Raw genomic sequence first — 26,934 nt, forward strand, 5'->3', positions numbered from 1 at the left:
AAGTAATGAAGCTCTGTTCAAGGTGACCCAGTTGGAGGAGAATACCACACAGGAGCACCCATCCTAGGAGACAGTGAAGATTTGAGTGCTGAGGAGTCTTTACAGAGAGACAAAACATGAAGTAAATGATGTTTTGAAAGGCCAAAGAAAACTTTTGCTTCTTCATAAATTTGCCTACAGCTAGCTCTGCCCTGTTGACATCAAACTGGCCATCACCAATTTCTGGATCTCAAGACGTATAAAAGTCAAAATGTTATATTAGCTAATTAATTTTTAAATAACACCATTTATTACTTTGGGACAATTTCTCAGATTGCATCATCCATAAAAACAAGTAATGGTGGACATTTATCACTTTTAACGATCCAAATGAGCATTCATGTACTCCCCATGCGGCTCCCTGGGGTTACTCAGCATAAGTCCTTGGGGATAGAGGGATTCCGTGGAACATTCACTTCTGAGTTGCTTCTAGGGCTATCTGGTTGGAAAAATGAGTCGTTAAAAACTTAGAATCATTAAAGTCACTTTTAACATCTGAAGTCACTTTTTAAAGTATTAGAAGTCACTTTTAATACTGAAGTAATAATTCTAGGAGAAAATGTTTTCTGGGGGACTCTGATTTTCCTTAGAATCACAGGAAAGGTGATATCATAGAAGGTAAAAATAATACCCAAATACTCTGTTCCTAAAGCCCTGATTTTCCTAGAACAGTTTGTCCCACATCTTGAGGAACAAAGAATTGAAGACCAGGTTTCTGGTTATTGCCTTCAGAGTCCTAATCTTCATCAAGACTGATTGAGTTAAAGATTACACCAGGAAGAATATGTGGAACCATACATGTGTTGGAAGGGAACAGCAAGGAGGGAAGAAAGGAGAGGCCAATTCCAAATCTTGCTTGACTTCATTTGCTTGAACCTTTTTATAGAGCAAGTTAAAGCCAATTTTTGATCATAATTACTGAATGTCATTTGAGTCACTTAGAATAGTGCTGAGAACACCAAAAATAAGAATAGGGAATTTCCACCACTGCAGCCACTGAAGTGCTTCATTCCTCTTCCCCAGATGAGAGACCTTGAGGATTAGTTGTATACTAGATTTAGGTCTGGTATATAGATTTGGGACTGAGCTCTCTTCCATTTCCCATTCCCATGCTTATCTTTCCCCAATATCTCTCATTGTTTCCCCTTGATTGTATTTTTCCAGGAGTGGCAAAAACCAAAAGCAATAACAACAAACCCTATAAAATGAAAACAAAACACCAAAACCAAACAAACCAAAACTTTATCCCTCTGGCTTAATATATAATCTCGTTTCTCCTTGTAAAGGTTCAGTGGAAGAAAGAACTTTGATCCCCTTTAAAGATCATACCTTCTTCACTCCTTGGGCCCTTTCTTCCGTACTAGCCTTCCCCCAGAATGATATGGTACTGTGCCATTTCAACATGAATCTATGAGGGTCTTTTCTTCTAAGATATGGGGTGTGATGGGTGGAGAACTCCTGAAGGCCGATATCTCTATTGTCAGAAAAGAAAATTGTTTCAGAAATTAACAATAACTTGGGCATGATATGCTTTTGCCCAGTAAATAATTTTCCTGTGATTTAAAGATGAGAAAATTGAGTCCTAATGAAATTTAAAGGTTTGCTTGAGACCTCAAAACTGGTACAACTCAGGTTTGCTTGAGACCTCAAAAATGGCACAACTCAGGTTTCTGGACTGGACTACAGTTTTCTTTTCACTACTCCTTGACTACTACTTAACATTTTATTATTTTTGTGCTTTATTTATTTTTTTTTCAAAGTCTGTGGCCAAGGGAATTTCCTCACCATTATGTATGAAGTTAGTCTGATTCAAGTCAGAGGAATGAAGTCTTGGGAAAACTTTCCAGTTTTATAAAAAGAAGAGAGAGAGAAAAAGAAAAAATGTAGATGAAGTATTATGTATCAAAGACATTTATAATAGATTTGACATAATTGTTTTATTAAATATAGATTAAATTTAAATGTCTCTAGGGGTTTACTAAAAAGAAAGTGGCGTATGTTATTGGATTAACAAACAACCTTGATACAAAGATGATGTGTCTTTGTGTATTCCACTTTCTTTGATCTTATCTTGGTTTTGCAAATATGATATCTAAATGAGAAACTTCTAGCAAATGACTCACAAAGAGGGGAGTAAGACAAATAATGATATTGAAAATATATGCCATGGTGGGAAGAATTTGGGAAGCCTGCAAGTGTGTATTTTTCCTCTCTTCATTTCTATAGTCCACTCTCTTCCCTCATCAGAAATTACTTTTCAGAGAGGCAAGACCAATATGTATTACCACTGATTGTGCATTTGTGTGCACATCAATCATCAATTTCTTCAGTTTTTTTGACCAATACTTGGCTTTCTCTACTTAATCTTGCCACTTTGGCCAAATAAAATCTCATTTTAAAATTCCACCAGAAAACTTTTATAACTCATAAGTGAATTCAGTAAAGTAGCAGGATATAAGATCAATGCTCATAAATCTAATGCATTTTTATACATAAGTGATGAATCTTTGGAAAGAAAAATTAGGAAAACTACCCCATTCACAATAGCATCGAAAAAAATAAAATACTTGGGGATCAATCTCACAAAAGAGGTGAAAGACCTCTACAATGAGAACTACAGAACACTAAAGAAAGAAATTAAAGAAAACCTTAGAAGATGGAAAGATCTCCCATGTTCTTGGATAGGAAGAATTAATATTGTCAAATGGCCATACTACCAAAAGTGTTATACAGATTCAATGCAATTCCAATTAAAGTCCCAATGACATACCTTACAGAAATAGAGCAAGCAATCATGAAATTCATCTGGAAGAATAAGAAACCCAGAATAGCTAACGCAATCCTTCGCAGGAAAAAGGAAGCAGGGGGTATTGCAATACCAGAACTTCAACTATTCTACAAAGCAATAGTAACAAAAACGGCATGGTATTGGTACCAAAATAGACAGGTAGATCAATGGTACAGAATAGAGGACATGGACACAAACCCAAATAAATACAATTTTCGCATACTAGACAAAGGGGCCAAAAATATGCAATGGAGAAAAGATAGCCTCTTCAACAAATGGTGCTGGGAAAATTGGAAATTCATATGCAACAGAATGAAACTAAACCCATATCTCTCACCGTGCACAAAACTCAACTCAAAATGGATTAAGGACCTTGGAATCAGACCAGAGACCCTGCAGATTATGGAAGAAAAAGTAGGTCCAGATCTTCAACACTTCGGCTTAGGATCAGACTTCCTCAACAGGACTCCCATAGCACAAGAAATAAAAGCAAGAATCAATAACTGGGATAGATTCAAACTAAAAAGCTTTCTCTCAGCAAAGGAAACTATCAGTAATGTGAAGAGAGAGCCTACAGAGTGGGAGAAAATCTTTGCCACTCATACTTCAGATAGAGCACGAATTTCCAGAATATATAAAGAACTTAAAAAACTCTACACCAAGAATATAAATAACCCAATCGACAAATGGGCTAAGGAAATGAACAGACACTTCACAGAAGAAGATCTACAAAAAATCAACAGACATATGAAAAAATGTTCAACATTTCTAGTAATAAAAGAAATGCAAATCAAAACCACCCTAAGATTCCATCTCACCCCAATTATCATGGCAATTATCAAGAATACAAGCAACAATAGGTGTTGACGAGGATGTGGGGAAAAAGGTACACTAATACATTGCTGGTGGGGCTGTAAATTAGTGCAGCCACTCTGGAAAGCAGTGTGGAGATTCCTTAGAAAACTAGGAATGGAACCACCATTTGACCCAGCTATCCCACTCCTTGACCTGTACCCAAAGGACTTAAAAATCAGCATACTACAGAGATGCAGCCATATCAATGTTCATAGCTGCTCAATTCACAATATCCAGATTGTGGAACCAACCTAGATGCCCTTCAATTGATGAATGGATAAAGAAACTGTGGTATATATATAAAATGGAATATTACTCAGTCATAAAGAATGATAAAATTATGGCATTTGCAGGCAAATGGATGAAATTGGAGAATATCATGCTAAGTGAGATAAGCCAATCTCAAAAATCCACAGGATGAATGATCTCCCTGATCAGCGGATGATGACACACAGTGGGGGGTGGGAAGGAGGTAAGAATGGAGGAAAGAGGAACTGTGTAGAGGGAAAAGAGGGGTGGGAAGGGTGGGGGGAAGGAAAAAATAACAGAATGAATCAAACACTATTATTCTATGTAAAAGTATGATTACACAAATGTATGCCTTTACTTCATGTACAGAGAAACAGTATGTATCTCATTTGTGTACAATAAAAATAAATTTAAAAAAATCTCCTTTTACTATGCAGTTTCCTAATCAGTAATGAGATTGAGTCAACCTTATAAAAGTAATAATTGACATTTCTGAATGCATATCCTATGGCAATTATTTGCTAAATCCCTTTCATGAATTGTCTCCTTTACTCTGACAGTATACATGTGAGGTGCTATGTACTCATCCTCATTTTGCAGATGAAACTGAGGCATAGAGAAATCAGGGACTTGTCAAAGTTCACAGAACTGGGACAGACAGTCTGAGTTTGAAGTTAGATCATCTTAGACCAGAGCTCTGTGGTCATAAGAACTATGATTTGTGTTATCTCTTTTTGTGTGTGTGTCCTGTCCCTTTGACTTTCTTTTTCTGTTACTTACATAGCGATTTGATAAAATTTTATTACCTAAGAGTGAAAGTTTTCAATTGTGTTTCCAATGCCTTTTGGACTTAGAGTAGATCAAATTGCAGTGGAGCAACATTAAATGACTTTAATAATTTTTAGGAATACTCAGGCTTATAAAATTATTATGTAGTAGAATATGAGGAAATATTTCACATGTTTTATGTTTTCATGGTGGAAAAAAGTTTTGGTCTTCTTTCTTAATGTTTCTAAATAATAATTTAAATGATGTTTATAATATATTTAAAGTGAATATGTAGTAGTTAGATCTACTTAAGATATTCTTAAACACTTCAAAAAAACCCATAATTCTATTTTTCCAAGACGTGGTTGCTGAGAATATTTTAATCTTTGAGAATATTACATAATTTTAATTGGCAGAATACATTTGTACCAACTTAGTTAAAAATTACTAGGAGAGGTTTCCAAGCAAAATTGTCAGTCTGAGATGTTGACTTCCCTTTTCCTGTTGACATAGTAAAGGTCATTGGTTCCAGTTAATATGGTCTGGCTTGTTTTACAGAAATGAATGCTACAGTCCAACCCCTGCCCTCTCTTTATTACTATTTCCTTGGATTGATTTCCTCATTTGTTAACAAAATTTTTGCCTTTCAATCATTTTCACTGCATTTTTGAAAGAACACAGAAAAATAACCTGCTTCATTTTAGTAACATAAAACAGCCAGAATAAACACACACATGTGCCTTGCCTTGTGTTTGAAGGCAAATGGAACTTTCAAATGTTATTCTTAGTCACTTGAGTCTAGAATTTCATGGCAACAGAACTATGCTATAAAGGCAGGAAATAGGAGGAAACTATTGCTAAAGTAAGGTCTAATTATGAGTATTACTTTGAAGATGCTTAGTTAATATCACAGCAGTGGTGTTTACAGAGTGTCCACTGTGAATGTGGGTGAGACTCCATAAAATATTTGTGTGGCTGACACTGGCAACGCTGGACTTGGGTCTGAATGGTTGATGAATCTCTAGTTAATCAGAGAGACTGCTGAGAGGTGGTCCCCTGGGCTCAGGCCTCACCTTTTTTCTGCCTACTCCAGCCTAGAATATTGTCTCCCCTGTGTCTTTCCTTTCCTCTTGCTTTTTAAAAACTGTCTCATCCATCATTCATTCTCTAACCCTATAGGATTTAAAAAATATATGCATATACAAATATGTATACATATACATATAACATATATAAATATATATATGATATAAAACTTGTGACAGAATTTTTTTTGGAAATTGATACCCTTCACTGGCATCCTGTGTAAGTTGAAAGCAAATGTTTAAAAATACATGTGTATGCATATATATGTAAATCAGGAAGAAAATAGAACAGTACAAATTCTGACATATATCCTCATATATTGCTGACCTTTGTGATTTATTTTTCCTCCAGCAAAATATAGCTGAAAAGAAACTGTTGAAAGTTGTAATATATTTATTCACATTTTGGTTAAAGAAAAAGATAATATTTGTTACTTAAAGTTTCTCAAATACATACTATTTTTCTTAATACATTATCAATAGTTTTTAATATAGTAAAACAGAAAAGTATTTCTATAAGGAATTTAAAACCTTAACCTCATTCTTATCGTAACTTATTTTACTTTTACTGATGGCTAATTAACTCCCAACACACAATGGTAAATTATTTAGCCTTAAAATAGAAGGAAATTCTGCCATCTGCAACAATATGGATGAACCTAAGGGACATTATACTAAATAAAATAAACCAGATAGAGGAAGATAAAACATGATCTCACGTCTATATGGAATGCAAACGAGTGAAACTGACAGAAAAAGAATAGAATGGTGGTTACTAAGGGCTGGGGAATGGTTGGGAAATTAGGGCGATTTTAGTCCAAGGATAAAAACTTTCAGTTATAAGATAAGTAAGTTCCAGAGACTTCATGTTTGGCATGAGACGATAGTTAATAATTATGTGGTGTACTTGAAATCTGCTAAGGGAATATCTTAAATGCCTTATTCCATAAAAAAGTGGTATGTGACGTGGTGGACATGTTAATTAGCTTGATTGTGGTAATCACTTTATGTAAATACATATGTTCAGCTTTTTCATTTTACATGCATGTTAAAATGTATGTTATAGTTTTTATTTATCAATTATACTCCAGGTGGGGAAAATACAGTTTATTATTTGAGGTGTGAGTTTGTTGTACCTGTGAATGATATCCACTAGAAATCAGTAATAACTGAGATTGGTCTTGAGTTGTGAGTTGACAGGAGAAAACCTTCCTTTTTGAAGATCACAAATTCAGTCTGAGGATGGGTGTTTGAATGAAGATGCTAATTAGCATTTGTTTACATTCTTCCATGTTAACTGCTGTTAAATTTGGACATTTCTCCCCTTTAAACTGTGATAGCTTTAAAGTGCAGGAAAAGCAAAGAAGAGGCACAAGACTTGTGGCAGAGAATATTCTTGGAAATTGATACTCCCTACTAACATCCTGTGTAATTTGAAAGCAAAATTTTTATTTGGGTGAAAATCAATCAATCATCCATTAAGGAGCTGTTTCAGAATATTGTACCATTAAGTAATAGCAGTTGCGGATTTTTCTTAACCACAGTGGTAAATGTGAAGAAGATATGGGAGTAAAGGAGACTTTCTGAATGATGTGGTTGACCTGTCGAACATTTTCTGAGGTTTCTGTAACTCTGTCCAGCTCTTAAATACAATAGTACTTTTTGGAACTTCAGTAACCCTCTTTAATGAGGAGAAGAAAGATTAGGAGGGTGCAGAAGAGTTAAAATAGGCTTCTCTTTTGAAGGTGATCTGAAACTTCTTTGGAGCTACAGATTTTTATAGAGACTTTGGTGAAAATGAATATGCATATGCTCAAAACTTTCCAAACATCAAATTAAGTTTAGGGCTTCACAGATTGCCTGAAACTCATCCACGAACCATTCAAAGTTCTGTGGACCTAGAGAAACATTTGTTCTAGAGATTGCCTTCAAGTTATCAGCAATCCAGTGCCCAGTATATATTTTGGCTCAATGATGGTCCAGACTAAAAGATGGCAGACAACAGCAGGAGGACTTGGGGAGTGCTATCATACATTGCTGCATAGGTTTCATAACACATTCTCCAAAGCATCTCATTATTAACCAGACATCAGACTGGAGCTTAGAGTAGAGGGGGCAGGTTTCCCTCTCTCCACATTTAAGCAGCTTCAAAAAGTTAACCAGGTTTGTAATCCTTACTGAACAGGACAGCCCTAATAACAGACTGGAATACTAAGCAAGAAATGAGGCAGATCTTTCTAGCTTGGGCTAATCCAGTAGCGATTTAAAGAATATGCACTATTTGCAGGGCCCAGTGGAGCTAAGGGCTTTACTAAACATCAGATGTTTAGCAGCAAACTATATTTACAAGAATCAAGGAAATTATTTTTATACTTCACGTCCTGGTTATAATTGTCTTAGTATTTTTTAAGTTCAGACCATTAGGTATAAAGTCTCAGAGACCATAGTTGAATGTGGTAAAGAGGCGAGTTTAAGAGATAATAGTGCTTTGCATTTTATTTCTGGATATAAACTTGTACTCAGTTATATAGAAGCTATGTGTGTAGCATTTACTCTTATATAGAAGGTCACACATAAAGCCACTTTGTACAAATGGTATCTTATACACTGCTGTTTTTAGTGAAGAGCAGAGAAGAGCTCCTTATGTTCTGCTGTTTCCCTGCACATTCTCTGTATCAACCAATTCTTGGGCCTGGATTTACTTTTCTTTTGTAAGTCAGTGAGTGAGGTTGTGCTTTAAGGAAGACATTTTTTATTATTTTGTGTTTTTTCTCTCTTTTAAAGGTTTGCATCATCAGACCCATTCCCTGAGCACAGTCTGACTCAGTGTGTCATCTGGCATATCCACATCTGCCACGTTTCGGCCCTGCTCTCTCATGCACAAAAGTCTAAGAAACATGCTGTTTAAATGGAGCCATGCCGGCAGTTTCCTGTTCATTCAAATAACATCTGTGAGATTTGCATGGATTAACATTCGGATGACAGAAATCTACTTTTTATTCAAATAAGGAGATAAGGATTGGTTCATTTATCCATGGGCAGGCACTGGAGAAGATTCATATCTCACTGGAATGAATCAGTGCCCATTATTTTACCAAAGGTTTTTCACTTAGCCTGCCAAGGCATTCAGGCCAAGGTCCTGGTATCCTTATAGAGAAAACATTACAGGAAGGGAAAATAATATTGTGTTTTTTATTATTGGGAGATTGCACTCAACTAATTTAAAACTTCATTAAGTGTCCCTTCTGCTCCATGCAGTTTTGGAATCTCTAAGTATGTTCAAACTCATCCCCACACCTGCTCTATTCTCCAAGGGAATGGAATAGAAGAGGCTATGGGTTCTAGAATGACAATCATCTTCCAGGGTTTGATTTTTTTCAGTAAGATTTCCTGATCTGCAAGCAGAGAGACACTGAGGAGGATGGTGGGAGAAGATGGTGGGGTCAAGATTCAGAAATACATTATTCTATTGTGGGAACTGATGGCTACCTCTCCATGTTTGAGTAGACACCCTGCAGAGAACTGCCCATTTGCAGGTGTAGCCCTCAGGACAGTTATAAAACACCAATTGTAAGGAAGGTGGCTTGGGGTAAGTTTCCTATATGTGTAGTATAAGCTGAGTAGACTTATTGTGGAATTGCTTTTTTTATTTTTATAAATGCTGAATTGCAAATATGATCTTAGATTTAACCCTGAAATTCTTGAACTCTATCTTTCTCAAGTCATCCCCACCAAAAACTGTGAGGTGGAGCAGGTACATAGCTGATGCCTTCCTGTTCTTTGTTTCTACCCCCAGTTCCTGTCCCTCTCATATAATCTAGGCTCAGGTCTCCTTCCTTCCTTATCCCCAACAAAACCTGTATCTTGTTTTTTCAAAATGTCAGGGTCATATTCATATTAAGTTAAAAAATAACTTCTGACTTTTGCTTATAGTTAAGATGAAGTTAAGGGAGATTAGAGTTATTTTGGATGAAATAAAAAACTGGACAAAATATATGAAAATTTTGAAAATATCAGATGATGAAAGACAGTAGTGCCAAAAAAAAAACAGGAGATAAATGGGGTGGGTCCTACAATTGCTCCAACTTACTGCCTCAGGAGAATGTCCAGGCCATAGTACACCTGGGAGGACCCAGGTGAAGCCTGGCAGTTTCCCTGGATGAGGAAACAAGGACATTTTCAGTTGTTTCTATGACTAGAGATACTGTGAACATGTAGTACACAGCCATTCGGGGGACAGTTCTGAATAGTAAAGAATTTTCCTCACTGAATAATGCAAGTGCCACTGATGGGAAACACTGATAGAGGCTGTCTGCCCAGAATGTCAAGGAAGGTTAAGGAATGTCTGACACTCTACACCTCAATGACACTATGACACCAAGGACAGAACAATTCCTAAAAGCGTGAGGAACATACATATTTAAAGAAGAAAATATTATGACAAGGTGCATATTTGACCAGTGTGAAGTCTTCAAGGGGAATTTTCTTTGTTCAGGAAGTTAAAAAATTCCATGACCTTGAAGTACCCTTTTGTTAGTAATACATTCTGATGGCTTGAATTTTAATTTTATGCTGGCATTGCCTTTTGTGAACAGGTGTTTTCAAATAAAGAAACATATGGTTTTAATGTGGTTTCATGAACTGGGAGTAACATTCCTGCAGATGAAATGGCACTTCAGGCAAAGTGCAGGCTGCCCACCTCAGAGCATTTTAATCATTAATTATAAGTAAACACCTTGGCCTCTTGGTGATTCACCAAAATAAGAAATTCTTTGCATTTAATTCCTATGTTAATTATGAAGGAAAAAAGTTATACTGGAAAACAAATCTTTAATTTAGAAGAATAAAATTATCTTGTCTTATGACTAATTGCATAGCTAGGAATCAATATTTATGCATTAAAGATGATTGACATATTCAACAAAATTAGTTTTATAAAATGCTTGCCTTTGCTGAGCAGGGCTGAGGATAACTGTTAACTAAGAACACTTCCCTTCCTTCTCTTGATCAATACTTCTTGCATGTGCTCCATGGGAAGGAAAACTGCCAGGTGCTAAGAGACAACGTGAACAAGATGCTGGTTTTGCTTCTTCCTTCACAAAACTCAAGTTTCATCAGCTGGAAAGAGAGAGAGGCTGAATCTCAAGTAGGTGTGGTATAGAAAGTGCATAGTGAAGGACTCTCTCTGGGATAGCGTGGGATATTGGGTCCCAGGGACAGCTCTGGGCCTGATATATGACCCTGAGTAGGTCACACAATGCACTGGACATCAGTTCCTTCATCTGTTAATAAATGTATTGCTGTTTGATCTCAACAACTTCTTGTCAGTTTGAATTTATACACATAGAAGATCTCTTTTTATCTGAAGAAATGGGTCTTTCTTGCAATGAAGGAAGTAAATTTCATGTGCTAAGCAGAGAGAGAACATCCAAGTGTCCAGTTATAGGCTGGGACTAACACTGGATAGCATGGTCAACAATTAGGAAAAGAGCTGCACATGGAACAGAAGAGAGTGAGGACAGTCAGGAGCTCATCCAAACTTTGTATTTATCATTGCGAATAACTACTAACGGTTTCAAACAGCAATGGCTGATGCTTACACCTCCCAAGTTCCATACCAATACCTCTTTTAACCAATTCTAATGCAGAACCAGACAGAGAAGAGGCATCTGGGAATATTGCTCTAGTTTTACCAAGTTGAAAATAGAAGTGTTCAGCACACTATTCAAGACTTACCGATTATTTCTCTATTCATTCAAGTCCCCCTTTGTATCTTTCAGTGCTGTTTTGTAAGTTAGTTTACATAACTCTCTGTATTTTACTCGTGTGTTTCATGTGGTTTTGTTATCTTTGTTACTTTTGTGAATGACTTTTTTTTCATATTTTTGCTTGTTATGTAATGTTTTTTCAGAGCACATTTATAACTAGTCAGGTTATTTAAATAATTATCATAGCTTTTCCAACAATATAATTGTATTTTCTAGGCAGTCATATGTACACTTTCTTCTTTCCAAAATTTATAACTCTGTTTTCCAAGTTTAGATACACTGGTTAGCAGTACCAAAGAAGCCTTCTTCTTGAGATTTATCCTTTAGATGACACTGCTTATTTTAGGAGTACAAAAATTAATTTATTAAAGAACTCTGAGGGGCTGGGGAGATAACGCAGTCGGTAGAGTGCTTGCCTTGCAAGCACAGAGTCCTGGGTTCGATCCCCAGCACCCCCCCCCCCAAAAAAAAAAAAAAAAAAGAACTCTGAGTGCCATACTGCTGCTTGAGATTCTGAACTCAATGCTGACATAGTATGATCTGTAAATTTAAATGCCCAGTTTTCTGACTAATGCTGCTCAGGCCCTCAAGAGTTTATAAATGAGAAATGCTTTTCTCCAACATCTGCTTCATGTCCTTGAAACAAGTCAACAAGACCTTCTGGGTTTGTGCCATTGTGAAGGTTTGGGGCTTGTGCCACTGCCAACATTGTGACGGACAGTGCTTTGGAAGGAAAGGAGACTTTGAATAATGTAGGCTCTTGGTCACAGAAGATACATTAACTAGCTGAAATAATATTTTCTGCTGTTGTAACACAGGTATAATTAAATTTTGAGTGATGCATTTTTATTTCTCATGCTGAGCATCCTTTTTGTTTCCCTGTATGTTCTAATTCATATTTCTGGAGCAACTTACACATTAGCACAATATTTGTAACAGATGCACATAGCAGGTGAGGAATATCTTACAGTACGAAACAATTTATATGGTTCTAAATTTGGTATATAGGCAGATCTACATATGACCTATGAAAACAAACTATTCTTTGCATTTGATATTGCTCTAAAGATGGTAAACTTATAATGGGTTATAAATTGTCATAATAAAAATAATTATTTTGTTGTATTTTCTGTTATGATAATTTGAAATATGTGCCCCATTAAGATGTTTGAAAATTATGTGGAGAATTTGTAAACATTTCTGAATCTAAACATTGTTTTAAGATTTTTATTGACCTTTGCAGTTTCTCTTGTCATAGCACAATGAAGTTTCTCTAAGTGAAATTGTTAAAAATGATCTAAGATTTACAATGACCCAAGGAGGGTTGTCCAATTTGGTGTTACTGTCAATAGAATATAAACTATGTGAAAGTTTTGACTATAACAGTGTAGTTAGTAATCTCACTGAAATTAAGAGAATGAATTTATGAAATAGATTTATAATAATTTATCAATTGTTTACATCTTTATTACTTATTCATGTTTCCATCTCATAAACATAATGCCAAGACAGGTGCATTAGTAATGAAATCCAGCAGTCTTTGATATTTTGATGAAAATTAGGTCATCAACTCATTGATTTCCATAGTTTTTGTATTTTGGGGGAATCAGAGCTGGTAAGTAGGTGAAGCCAAGAAACTGGTTCTAGACCATGTATGAACTGGAAGGCTGCATTGGGAAGCACTCTAAGACATTTACTTCACTCATGTAGGAAGACATATTTGTCAAGCTATGGGGTAAAACATTTCAATTAGCATATTTTTAGCTTAATTTGTAACTTCAAACTGTTTCATCATATGGTATCTGGTCCTTATACATGGGCTTTCCTTCCTGGAGTAAATGTAATAGGAAGAGTTCACAATTGTTAGATTTTTGTATTACTAAATATCTGGAAATATCTTTTTGTTGCTTTCACATATCATCTTACATGGCTATTGAATTCTTTGCTTTTTGATTTGAAGAGGAGATATTTCTGATGCCAATCTGAAATTTTTTATTTCACTCAATTTATGGTAACAATTACTTATCATGAGCCTACTCATCTAAAAACTGGATTACTGCACTTTGGATGTTTATGATTTTGATTGTTGAAATTTATTTTTTACCTTATTATGTTTGTCTTTTTATTTTTTCTTCTGAGTTTGAAGAAAATTTCTCAAGTCAATCTCATTCACATTTGGGGTATTTCTGCAATATGTAATTGACTTTTTACTGCCACCACAATGTTTGTAGCTTGGTTCTTTTCATTTAAAAGGATTTTTTTTTCTGATAGAAGTGTTTTCTTTTTATGAAAAAAATACCTTTATTAATTTCTTTCTCACTCTTACTATAAATTTTCACCTCTCTCTTCTCTCTCTCTCCCTGTTTATGAAGCATCACATCTTACACTACTTCTGTTCCCTCATTGTCCATCATTTGAAATGGTAAACCCTTTTAGCAAATTTACTGTTTATATTGTAGATAATAATTGAACACTTCATTTCTGTCTATTGTGACAAAAGTGTAAATGTCTTAATAGGAGCCATTTGGTTTAAGAGGGTATATTGTTTGCATTGGGTGCTGTTAATATTTGTCTCCCACTTAAAGGTGAGGTACTGGAAGACTACAGGGACACCATAAGACTACAAGGTAGAATCTGTACTGCCTCAGCTCCCTAGGGCTAGATGAAAAGACACACAAACGACATGTAAAAACAAGGGAAACAACTGCCTCAAACAAAGCAAGATATTCCAACAATCGAATCCACAGACACACAGTAGAAGAAATGTCAGAGAAGGAGTTTAGAAAATACATAGGTTCATCTTCAAAATAAAGGATGGTATTGGAGTGAAATACAGGAAGTGAAAGATCACTTCGATATAAAGGTAGAGATTATAAAAAGAAATCAAGCAGAAATCCTTAAAATGAAGGAAACAATAAACCAAATTAAAAATTCAATGAATATGACCAACAGACTAGACCACTTGGAATTCAGAACTCAATGAAGACAAAATATGCTCTTGAAAATAAAGCTGACTGCACAGAGAAGATGGCAAGAATCATGGACAGAACTTCCAAGAAATATGGGATAACACGAAAAGGTGAAATTGACATTTATCAGAATAGATGAAGGCAAGGAGATACAAACCAAAGAAATGCACAATCTTTTCAATGATATAATATCAGATAACTTCCCAAATCTAAACAACAAAATGGAAAATCAATTACAAGAGGCTTACAGGATCCCAAATGTACAAAATTACACTAGACCCATACCAACGCACATTATAATGAGAATGACTAACATACATAATAAAGGTAGGATTTTAAAAGTTGTGAGAAAAAAAATCACATTACATATAGGGCAAACCAATTCGGATCTCAGCTGATTTTTCAACCCAGACCCTCAATGCCAGGAGATCCTGGAATAACATATATCAAGCTCTGAAAGAAAATGGATGCCAACCAAGAATTTTATATACAGCAAAATTGTTTCAGATTTTTAAGATGAAATAAAAACCTTCCATGATAAATAAAAGTTAAAAGAATTCACAACTAGAAAGCCTGCAATACAGAATGTTCTCAGCAAAATATTCCACATGGGGGAAAAGGAAAACAAACAAACAATAAAGCCACAAAGGGAGGAACTACTCTAAAGGAAAGGTCAAAGGAGAAAGTAAGTCAAGTTAAAATGACCTGGAATACAAATCAAATCTCAATAATAACCTGAATGTTAATGGCCTAAACTCCATTAATTAAAACACTGGCAAATAGACTGGTAAATTGGATTAAAAAAAAAAAAAAAAGACCCAACAATATACTGTCTTCATGAGACTCACCTCCTAGGAAAAGACATCCATAGACTGAAGGTAAAAGGTTGGGTCTTGGTACATGCCCAGCATGGGTGAGGGAAAGGGTTTCTGTTGGAGGGATGGGCCAGCTATAAATTAATCTCTAAGAAACTTATTTAAAAGAAAAAAAACACAGGAGACAATTTTTTCTTTAGGATCAGGAGGCATGCTAATGTAGGGAGAAATGCTAGTTCTTGGCTCAGCAGTTAATGTCTCAAGTGTGTAAACGCAGGGAGGAGCATTCCGCTTCTCCTTCCTAGGAAAGTAAACAACTGCCCCAAGTTGACCTAGTGTTACCAAGGGAACCTGTATAGGAGCCTGGTGGTCTGATCCTCAGTGGTACATTGTGATTGGGCAAGAAACTTATAAACTGTATACCTGTTCTTGCAATAAACGAGTTTGCAGGCTGCTCACCACAAGCCTGCTTCCATCCAACTCCTGGAGTCTGGGGGTCTTGACTCCATAGCCCTTAACTGTGCCTGAGCTAGCCTGGCACCCCTACATGCTAAGATTTGGCTCTAACAAGACATGGAGTATCGCACTCCCTGCCCGCAGAGAGACACGACACCTGGTTCTTTTCAGCTCTTTATTGCGCGCGTCTACTTCCTCATAGTTCTTTCTTTGTTTTCCCTTTGAGGAACTTACACTCCAATATATACAGTACTTGTAACCAATCAGCCTTTTAGCACGAGGGGAAAGCATGCACAGATACAGGCAGCAAAGGCAGGCATACAGTGGACCTGCACTGTCCATCAGGGAGCTCAGCCAATCCCTCGAACTTCCTCAATACGATGTCAGTTGTTTGTGCAAAAGTTAACTGCTCTGGCTCACTGCCAGGCGCCATCTTAGCCTTGCCACACCTAGGGCCAGGGGTCCGGCCGAAACCCCGACAATGGAGCCCATACTTGGTTTATTTATAGTGGTACAGATCAAAGGGGGACATGTAAGAGCTTCTTCTGTGAGAAACAGGATGGGATGGAGTTAAGGAAGTCATTTTGCTCTAGCCAGTCTTGTGACACATCTAGGATGCACAATTTCCTGTGGTGAGCCACTCTTTGAGGAAGCCACTTACTTCAGGTCATCTGAAACAATCTCCCATGACTGCCGGTTCCTGAAAGTCAGATTTCTGTGTCTGATGGCTTGACCAAGCCTGATTTTACTTGCTAGTCATAGATGGCATCCTGCAGTTGGAAAAAAACATTCACTCACATGGACTGCATAAACAAGCAGGGGTTTCTATCCTCACATCATACAAGTGGACTTCAAACCAAAGTTAGTCAGAAGGGATAAAGACGGACATTTCATACTGCTTAAGGGAATCACACCAATAAGACACAAGGATCATAAATATATATGCCCCAAACAATGGAGCATCTATGTACACCACACAAAACCTTCTCAATTTCAAGAATCAAATAGATCACAACACAAAAATACTGAGTGACTTTAACACATCTCTCTGACCACTGAATAGATCTTCCAAACAAAAATTAAATAAAGAAACTATAGAATTAAATAATACAATCAATTATTTAGACTTAAAGTACATATATAGAGTATTTCATTTATCATTGAGCGAATACATTTTCTTCTCAGCAGCACATGGATCCTTCTCTAAAATAAACCATATGTTATGCCACAAAACAACTCTCAGCAAATATTAAAAAAAACTAGAAATACTACCCTGCATACTATAAAATCATACTGTAATGAAATAAGAAATCAATGATAAAATTAAAAATAGAAGCTACTCCAACACCTAGAGGCTAAATACCATGCTATTGAATGCTTAAGAGACCCTGACTCAAAATCAAAATTTAAATGGATAAAATAATAAATCAAGGAGGAAATAAAAAAAATACTTAGAGGTAAATGAGAACACCAATATGACATATCAAAATCTCTGGGATGCTGTGAAGGCAGTACTAAAAGGAAAGTTCATTGCATTGAGCTCATACATTAAAAGAATAAAAAATCAACAAATAAACAACCTAACGTTACATCACAAAGCCCTAGAAAAAGAAGAACAAATCAACACAAAAAAATAGCAGAATGGAGGAAATAATTAAAATCAGCTGAAATCAGTGAAATTGAAACAAAAGAAACAATTGAAAAAATTGACAAAACAAAAAGTTGGTTCTTTGAAAAATAAATAAAATTGATACACCCTTAGCCACACCAACAGAGAGAACACTCAAGTTACTAACATTCATGATGAAAAAGGAAAGATCACAATAGATACTACTGAAATACAGAAGATAATTAGAAACTATTCTCAAAAATTTATACTCCAATAAAATAGAAAAACTTGAAGACATTGACAAATTTCTAGAGACATATGATCTACCCAAACTGATGCAGGACATCATATACAATTTAAACAGATCAATTTCAGGCAATGAAATAAAAGATGCCATCAAAAGTCTACAAACCAAGAAAAGCATAGGACCAGACTGATTCTCAGCTAAGTTCTATAAGACCTTCAAAGAAGAATCAACACCAATATTCCTCAAATTATTCCATGAAATAGAAAAGAAGGGAGCACTTTACACTCATTTTATGAGGCTAGTATCATTCTGATACCAAAACCAAAGACACATGGAGGAAAGAAAACTTCAGACCAATATCCCTGAGGAGCTTAGACACAAAAATTTTCAATAAAATTCTGGCAAATCACATACAAAAACATATTAAAAAGATAGTACACCATGATCAAGTGGGTTTCATCCCTGGAATGCAAGGTTAGTTCAACATATGGAAATCAATAAACATAATTCATCACATCAATAGACTTAAAGACAAGAATCATTTGATTATCTCAATAGAGCAGAAAAAGCATTTGATGAAATACAGCACCTCTTCATGTTCAAAACACTAGAAAAACTAGGGATCGGAGGAATATCTCAACATTGTAAAAGCTATCTACGCTGGGCATTACCTTCTTTCTGTAACTGGCAACACTGTCCTCATTTGGGATTTAGTATGATAATTTCCTTTTGGATTTAGATATTTGCTTTGTGTAGTGGGGGTACTGGGAATTGAATGGGTGCCATACCACTAAGTTATATCCCTAGCCCCACTTCCCTTTTAAATTTTGATTTTGAGTCTCTTAAGTTGCTGAGGCTGGCCTTGTGCTTACTATCCTTCTGCCTCAGTCTCCTGAGTCTCTGGGATTACAGCCATGTGCTTCCAGGCCAGGCTGAATGTTTGCATTTTGAGAGGGCTTTTAGCTGGGGTTGATGAGTAGGTGACAATCTCTAGATTAGGGATGTGCACCCCCTTCAGTATGTGGATGTACTGCTGAACTGGGAAGCCTCTCAAGGTGGTGTTCTCACTCCCTTGGAGATATTGCTGCTGTCAATAACGGATGCCTGCTGTGGCACAAGGAGAAAAAGCATCTTGCATGTGTTTGCATCTCTGTTCTAGACCAGATGAAAAGCACAACTGCAGCTGTAGTTCTGGTATTCTTCAGATGATACCAAAGAGCCATCATTCCATATAATCTCCAAGGTGTATATAGTACTGGCAGCAACATCAAGCTTTCTTGCTGTTAGCCCAGAGATTCTTGATTTCAAATAACTGCATCCTGCCTTCTTGTATTTGGGGAAGAGGTCCAGGAGCCCTTTCAGTCATGAAGGAACAGTACAACACTCAAAGGAAGGTCTGTTTACACTGGCAGGGAGATCTACCGGAAAACGTCATCCAAGACCAAAGCGAGTTTTGCTGTAGTTGTGTGTAGTTAGAAAGCATTTGGGAGAAGTTTGAGTTACAAAGAGAACATACCTGGGACCAGATTTCTATGGAAATCTGAGTAAATGCTGTACTCTTAAGGAATCCTCTGCACATGTCCTAAGTTATAAGGAATCCTCTACACGTGTCCTGGTTACCTTGAGTTCTGGTTCCCAGTCCAGGCCTCTGTGGGCTCTCAGCACACATGTTAATAGTGAGTGCTCATCAGCTAATCTCATCATGACTTCTAAAATCTGAATTGATAATGGTTCAGGCATTTGCTTCCACATAAAGAGTTTAGAAAATATGCTATTGGAAGGATTGTTGCTCCCAGTTCAGTCTTTTCAGTCACATCAATAGATAGCGTAGCAGCATTATTTTCAGATGTGAAGTTCCTCATCAGAAATCTCTGGAAGATGACATATTCCTTACAGGGATGTTATGACTGTTAAATTAGATAATTCACAGTTTTTGGCACTTTGCTGAAACATAATAATGTTAGCTAGTGTTCTCCTTTCAAACATGACAACTTAAGAAAAAATATAGCACAATCTACAAAATGAGTGAGGTAATAAAATTCAAAATGGTTTTTGAAGTTTATTAAAGTTGATTACTTTTGCCTGGATATATTTTTGCTTTGTTTGTTTAAATGCAGCTCAAATCAAGCTAAGAGTCAATCCAAACAACTTTTTCAATTAATTTTGGTACAAATAGAGTTAGTTTGCTCGTTATGTTGTTACTATCTGGGATCCTATTTCTTTTTTAGTGTAGTTTATGATTAGGAAAAGCTTTTTGGTATGATCTAATGGGCCTTTTGAGAACTAGTAGACTAGAGTGGATTTTAGGGAAGATCAATGAATGTTTTAACTATTATTTTAGTTCTATATTACTTAAAAAAATAAAGACACAAATGCCCACATAAATCTTCAAGATAACTAAAATTGTGTTGGATATTCTCTTATGCTTGTAGGGTTGTCAGACTTTTAAATCTCATTAAAAAACTACTCAATGGATTTTCTAAAAACCACTAGGATTTATTTCAACTCTGAAATTTGGCAGTTTTAAGACTTAGTTGTGTTCTAAATTTTATTTTTAAAAATATTTTAAAATAATAATGTTGCTTTTCAGATAAGCCTCTGGCAACATCTCTGACCAGAAGAGGAATATGGCAGAAATAAATTGATGATACTCAGAATTGAAAAATGCATTAAATGAAGGAAGTATTTCCTTCAATTTGTATACATGTCCAGTTTGAAATCATGATTGTAAGATAAAATTTTAATACTCATGATGAATGTGAAGCAGTATAATTTAATGCTATATTGGCATTTTAGAATGTCCAGAGACCTCTTAAAATGATTATATGATTACCTAATAAGAGCTTCAGTCTTTTGTATTAAATTTCAGGAAATTTTAATGAAAGGTCAGCAATTGTAGTCAGAATATCTTTAAAGCAATATATGATTTATTTTGCTGTGAAGTTTCTCAAAGCTGTCACGCTTTTAAAGTTGCAGTGGAAAGATTGGAGCCAAAGTCAAAGTGAGAAGCATAGTATATGAAATTCATATTTACTGCCCAGAACTTCCATATTTGATACCCTTTTCACTTTCTGTTGCAGTTACCCCCATTCCACTTTTAGTTATTGGCAAACTGTGCTCACATGCAGCCTTCTTTAACAATATATGTTTGTGATAGTCACACATTTATTTAAACAAGTAAAATGGTGAGTTACTGTATGTCTCTGGCTGAGCTATTTTAAGGTTTTTTTTTTTCTCTTTTTTTTTTTTTTTATAAATTTCTGCTATCAGTGATAACTGAGGGCAGGTGTCTAAAACCATGAAAAGATCCTACACTTGGGGTCAACCATAGTTGCTTTCATAATATTGTCATGGCTTCCTAAGCTGAAAAAAAGCCTCATGTATTCTCTAGACCAATTCTAGAGATGGTGGGTAATAGGTGTAGGGGCCCCTGAGATTCAGGAATATCACAGTTTCCCCGGTCTCATCAATATAGTGGGGGATTGAAATCCATGCTGCCAGAATACTAGCCTAGAACTTAACTGGTGAAGAGCAATGCATCATGCAGCAATTGTTCCAACAGGTTGTGGAGTTAGACCCTCTGGGTTTAGTTTTGACTCCAGTCAGTCCTTAGTATTGACTTAACCTGTGTCACAGTCCTTACTATTGACTTGACCCGTGTCTCAGTACCAGTACTTTTCTCACAGTCTTGGTGAGAAGAGTAAAGAGTTAAATGAAGCTTAAGGTGATCTGGCAATGTAAGAACTTGAGACGTTAGTAACACCATGTGGCCTTGAGGAGGCTGGTCTGCTCTGCCATGTGACATGTATTTAGAGTCAGTTCAGCTATTATTTGTTTCAGGTCATGCTGCAGCATCATGTATTCTTCTTTTTCAGCCCATTAGAGGGGTTATTCCCATTGATCTATGAGCTTGACCCACAAATAAAATGCCATTAGCGCCACCATAAAAAGAAGTATTGGGCTATATATTTCTGGTACTTTTATATATCAACCTGAAGTTCCTATAAGTCAGTACATTAAGCATGGAGTGGGCAAATTCTTTGGAAGCATTCCTGCTCTCTGTTTCCAGGGAAACAACAATTTAGTTTATTTGACATTTCCCAAATGGACCCTATTAGGATAGTGAAGTAACGCTTGATTTTGTTCTTTTGCACCTACTAATTGCTGCTGTTGTTGAAACAGCAGCTTGCTCTCTAACCTGCTTCTAGGATGAAGACAGCTTGAGCAGTTGGCACCGGAACCATGGTTTTGTTTTTTTTTTTTTTTTTTCAGCTCTCGTTGGCAACGGTTCCATCCCTACAGCTGTGTTAATCCAAGAATTTCTTGTTTGGGGAATTATTCAAGTATTTTTAAATATGTAGCACCATGATTTTCCCCCTGATAGTTGTGAGTTAGACTTGACATGGATACTAAATTGTTTTAATCTTGACATATTAAAAGATATTCTTCCATTGAACCACCTCAGTGAATTACATTGCTCTTATGACAGGAATTTTTTTTAAAAGAAATACTGCCCCCTTGTGTTGTAATATGATACACTATTGAATTTGCATAATTAAAAAGTATGAATTCAAAATTCACATGACATAGTAGATCTCACTTAGAACATGAAATAATGTGTACGGTGTATAATATTTTTTACATACTGGCAAGTAACAATAGAAAGAAAAAGGAAGTCTGTTTTTTTGATCTAACATTACAAAGAGCAGCATCAATATTTTATTTTTAAAAGTTTTGAACTGTTTTTGGTGAAATTTCTTTGAGTCTTTTTTTGATCTTTCCATACCATTTTACCTGGGAGAAGTTCGATTTGTTAGAGTGCTTTATAAACAACATAGGACTATTGCACATGTGACCTCATTTGGCCATCGAATCAACTGTGTGAAGTTAAGGGGTGGGATTAAATGGATCTGTTGGTGTTCTGTCATTGGAAGAATATTTCGTTATAGTTCACAGAAATCATATGAGCTAAAGAAGTTAATCAGAGGGAAGTGTATCTATAAAATACATTAAAATGACACATAAATTAAAAATTACATAACCCAAGGATTTATTTCTTGTTTATTTTATTTGAACTCCAAAATAAACAAATTCCCACGAATAAATTTTAAACATTATAGGAAAAGAAATTTTAAAGCTGAGGATATTTTCTCCCTACTTGAATACCATTCTCCCTTCCAGAAGCAAGCACTGTTTGGTGGTATACATTTTCCCAGTTCATTTTCTATTTACATATATTTGCATGCACATACATACATTTATTATTTTTCAGACACACTTGTAAAGTCTGCTTATAAGTATTCTGTTTACTTCTTTTTTCACTTAAAAAACATATTGGAGATCTTTTCATAAAAATGCATATAGAGCTTCCTTATATCCTTTTTACCTGATGCAAAGCAATTCATTGTGTTCCTATAATTTAATTTTTGCCTCATTATTGGTCCTTTAGAATGTGATTATTAACAAAGTCAGGATTTCTTCCTTAGGTTGGAGTAATTTTGGTATGTATTTATTCAGAAAATTATTCACATTAAGATGACAAATTTAAGTGGTTGCATATAGTATTTTATTACTTTTTCAAATATATTTTCTATGTATATAGCTATATTTCTTTTTGCATCCTTAATGTTATTTATGAACATTTTTACTTGATTATTTTGATACCACCTGCTGATGGATGATGCTGACTGCTGGTCAGCCAGTCCTTTATGAAAGGAACTTGTGTTACATCACCATGTACATCTTGTTTTTTTCTCAACATTTCTTTTCATACCTTCTTCTGGCATAATCTTTCTTCTTGAGGTGCATCCTTTACAATTTTCTTTACTAAGTTTAATAAATTTTTTTTGTAAAGTATATATATTTTTTATTTTTACAGTGTAGTTTTGTATGGGTACAAGCATCTTGCTCAGTGTTTTGTGATTTTTCTGCTCAAATTTTTGAAGATATGGTTTTATTTTCTTCCTTTCATTAACACTGTTTAGAAATTCTGATCACATTGTCTTTCTCTCTGTCTTTTAGTAACTTTAAATTTTCATAAAAATGCAAGTATCTAGAAAGTTGCAAAGAATAATAAAAAACACTCCCACATCCCTTTCAAAGTCCTTTGCTTTACCATAGTATTTTCTTCATACGTGTGTTTTAGTTTCTGTAACTACATATGATATTTTCCCCAAACTCAGTGACATTAAAAACAGTTTGTTGTGCATATAGATTCTTTGGGTGATGAATTTGGAAAATGTGGGAGGGTTTGGCTTGTGCCTGCTCCATAATGTCTGTGAGACCCTAAGACAAGCACATGTTCACTTGTATGTCTGCCAGTTGATGCTGACTGAAGGCTGTTGGGAGTTTTGTCCACATGGGTTGCCCAGTGTGGTGGCCCTCTCTCTTTTTTTTAAAAAAAAAACTTTTTATTTGTTTGTTTGGTTATTTTAAGTTATATATGACAGTAGAATGTATTTTGACATATTATATATACGTGGAGTATAATTTCCCATTCTTGTGGTTGTACATGACGTGGCATTATACTGATTGTGTATTCATATATGAATACAGGAAAGTTATGTCTAATTAATTCTACTGTCTCCCATTATCATTCCCCCTCCCTACCCCTCAGTCCTCTTTGTCTAATTCAAAGTACTTCTATTCTTCCCTAACCAACCCTGCTTACTGTGTGCTAGCATCCACAATTAAGAGGGAACATTTGCCCTTTGGTCTTTTGGAATTGGCTTGTTTCACGTAGCATGATAGTCTCCAGTTCCATCATTATATATTATATATATAATCAATATTAATATATAATTAATATTATATATTAATATATTATATAATTAATATAATTAATATTAATTATATATAATGTATTAATATATAATTAATATTATATATTAATATATTATATAATTAATATAATTAATATTAATTATATATAATATGTATATAATATATATAATACATAATATATAAAATATATAATATATGTATAATTATATTTATTTATATATATATATGTCTTAAATTCGGTCTTTTCAGGTTATCCTGTATTTCTTTTTTTTTTTTTTTTTTTTTTTTTAGGTTTCACTTAAGAGTTGACATTCCTACTCTTCTTTTTTTTTCTTTTTTTCTTTTCTTTTTTTTATTATTATTGTATACAAATGGGATACATGTTGTTTCTCTATTTGTACATGGAGTCAAGGCATACCATTTGTGTAATCATACATTTACATAGGGCAATGATGTTTGATTCATTATTTTTTTTCCCTTCCCCCCCACCCCTCCCACCCCTCTTTTCCCTCTATACAGTCCTTCTTTCCTTCATTCTTACCACACTCCTTATTCCTAACCCTAAACCTAACCCTAAACCTAATGCTAACCCCTCCCACCCCCATTATATATCCTCATCCACTTATCAGCGAGATCATTCGTCCTTTAGTTTTTTGAGATTGGCTTATCTCACTTAGCATGATATTCCCCAATTTCATCCATTTGCCTGCAAATGCCATAATTTTATCATTCTTCATTGCGGAGTAATATTCCATTGCATATAGATGCCACAGTTTCTTTATCCATTCATCAATTGAAGGGCATCTAGGTTGGTTCCACAATCTGGCTATGGTGAATTGAGCAGCAATGAACATTGATGTGGCTGTATCTCTGTAGTATGCTGATTTTAAGTCCTTTGAGTATAGGCCAAGGAGTGGGATAGCTGGGTCAAATGGTGGTTCCATTCCAAGCTTTCTGAGGAATCTCCATACTGTTTTCCAGAGTGGCTGCACTAATTTGCAACCCCACCAGCAATGTATGAGTGTACCTTTTCACCACATCCTTGCCAACACCTATTGTTGCTTGTGTTCTTGATAATCGCCATTCTAATTGGGGTGAGATGAAATCTTAGGGTAGTTTTGATTTGCATTTCCCTTATTACTAGAGATGTTGAACATTTTTTCATATATCTGATGATTGCTTGTAGATCTTCTTCTGTGAAGTGTCTGTTCATTTCCTTAGCCATTTGTTGATTGGATTATTTGTATTCTTGGTGTAGAGTTTTTTGATCTTTATAGATTCTGGAAATTAGCGCTCTATCTGAAGTATGAGTGGCAAAGATATTCTCCCACTCTGTAGGCTCTCTCTTCACATTGCTGATAGTTTCCTTTGCTGAGAGAAAGCTTTTTAGTTTGAATCTATCCCAGTTGTTGATTCTTGCTTTTATTTCTTGTGCCAACAAGTTGAAGATTTGGACCTACTTTTTCTTCTATAAGATGCAGAGTCTCTGGTCTGATTCCAAGGTCCTTGATTGATTTTGAGTTGAGTTTTGTGCATGGTGAGAGATAGGGGTTTAATTTCATTCTGTTGCATATGGTTTTCCAGTTTTCCCAGCACCATTTGTTGAAGAGGCCATCTTTTCTCCATTGCATATTTTTGGCCCCTTTGTCTAGTATGAGAAAATTGTATTTATTTGGGTTTGTGTCCATGTCCTCTATTCTGTACCATTGATCTACCTGTCTATTTTGGTACCAATACCATGCCGTTTTGTTACTATTGCTTTGCAGTAGAGTTGAAGATCTGGTATTGCGATACCCCCTGCTTCACTCTTGCTACTGAGGATTGCTTTAGCTATTCTAGGTTTTTTATTCTTCCAGATGAATTTCATAATTGCTTGCTCTATTTCTGCAAGGTACATCATTGGGATTTTAATTGGAATTTCATTGAATCTGTATAGCACTTTAGGTAGTATGGCCATTTTGACAATATTAATTCTGCCTATCCAGGAACATGGGAGATCTTTCCATCTTCTAAGGTTTTCTTTAATTTCTTTCTTTAATGTTCTGTAGTTCTCATTGTAGAGATCTTTCACCTCTTTTGTGAGATTGATTCCCAAGTATTTTATTTTTTTCGATGCTATTGTGAATGGGGTAGTTTTCCTAATTTCTCTTTCTGAAGATTCATCCCTTATGTATAAAAATGCATTGGATTTATGAGCATTGATCTTGTAACCTGCTACTTTACTGAATTCACTTGTAAGTTCTAAAAGTTTTCTGGTGGAATTTCCAGGTTCCTCTAAATATATAATCATGTCATCAGCGAACAGGGATAGTTTGAGTTCTTCTTTTCCTATTCGTATCCCTTTAATTTCTTTGGTTTGTCTGATTGCTCTGGCTAGAGTCTCAAGGATGATGTTGAATAGAAGCGGTGAAAGAGGGCATCCCTGCCTTGTTCCAGTTTTTAGGGGGAACGCTTTCAGTTTTTCACCATTTAGAATGATATCAGCCATGGGCTTAGCGTAGAT

Source organism: Sciurus carolinensis, chromosome 3 (assembly GCF_902686445.1).
Source record: "Sciurus carolinensis chromosome 3, mSciCar1.2, whole genome shotgun sequence".
NCBI classification, from domain to species: Eukaryota; Metazoa; Chordata; class Mammalia; order Rodentia; family Sciuridae; genus Sciurus; species Sciurus carolinensis.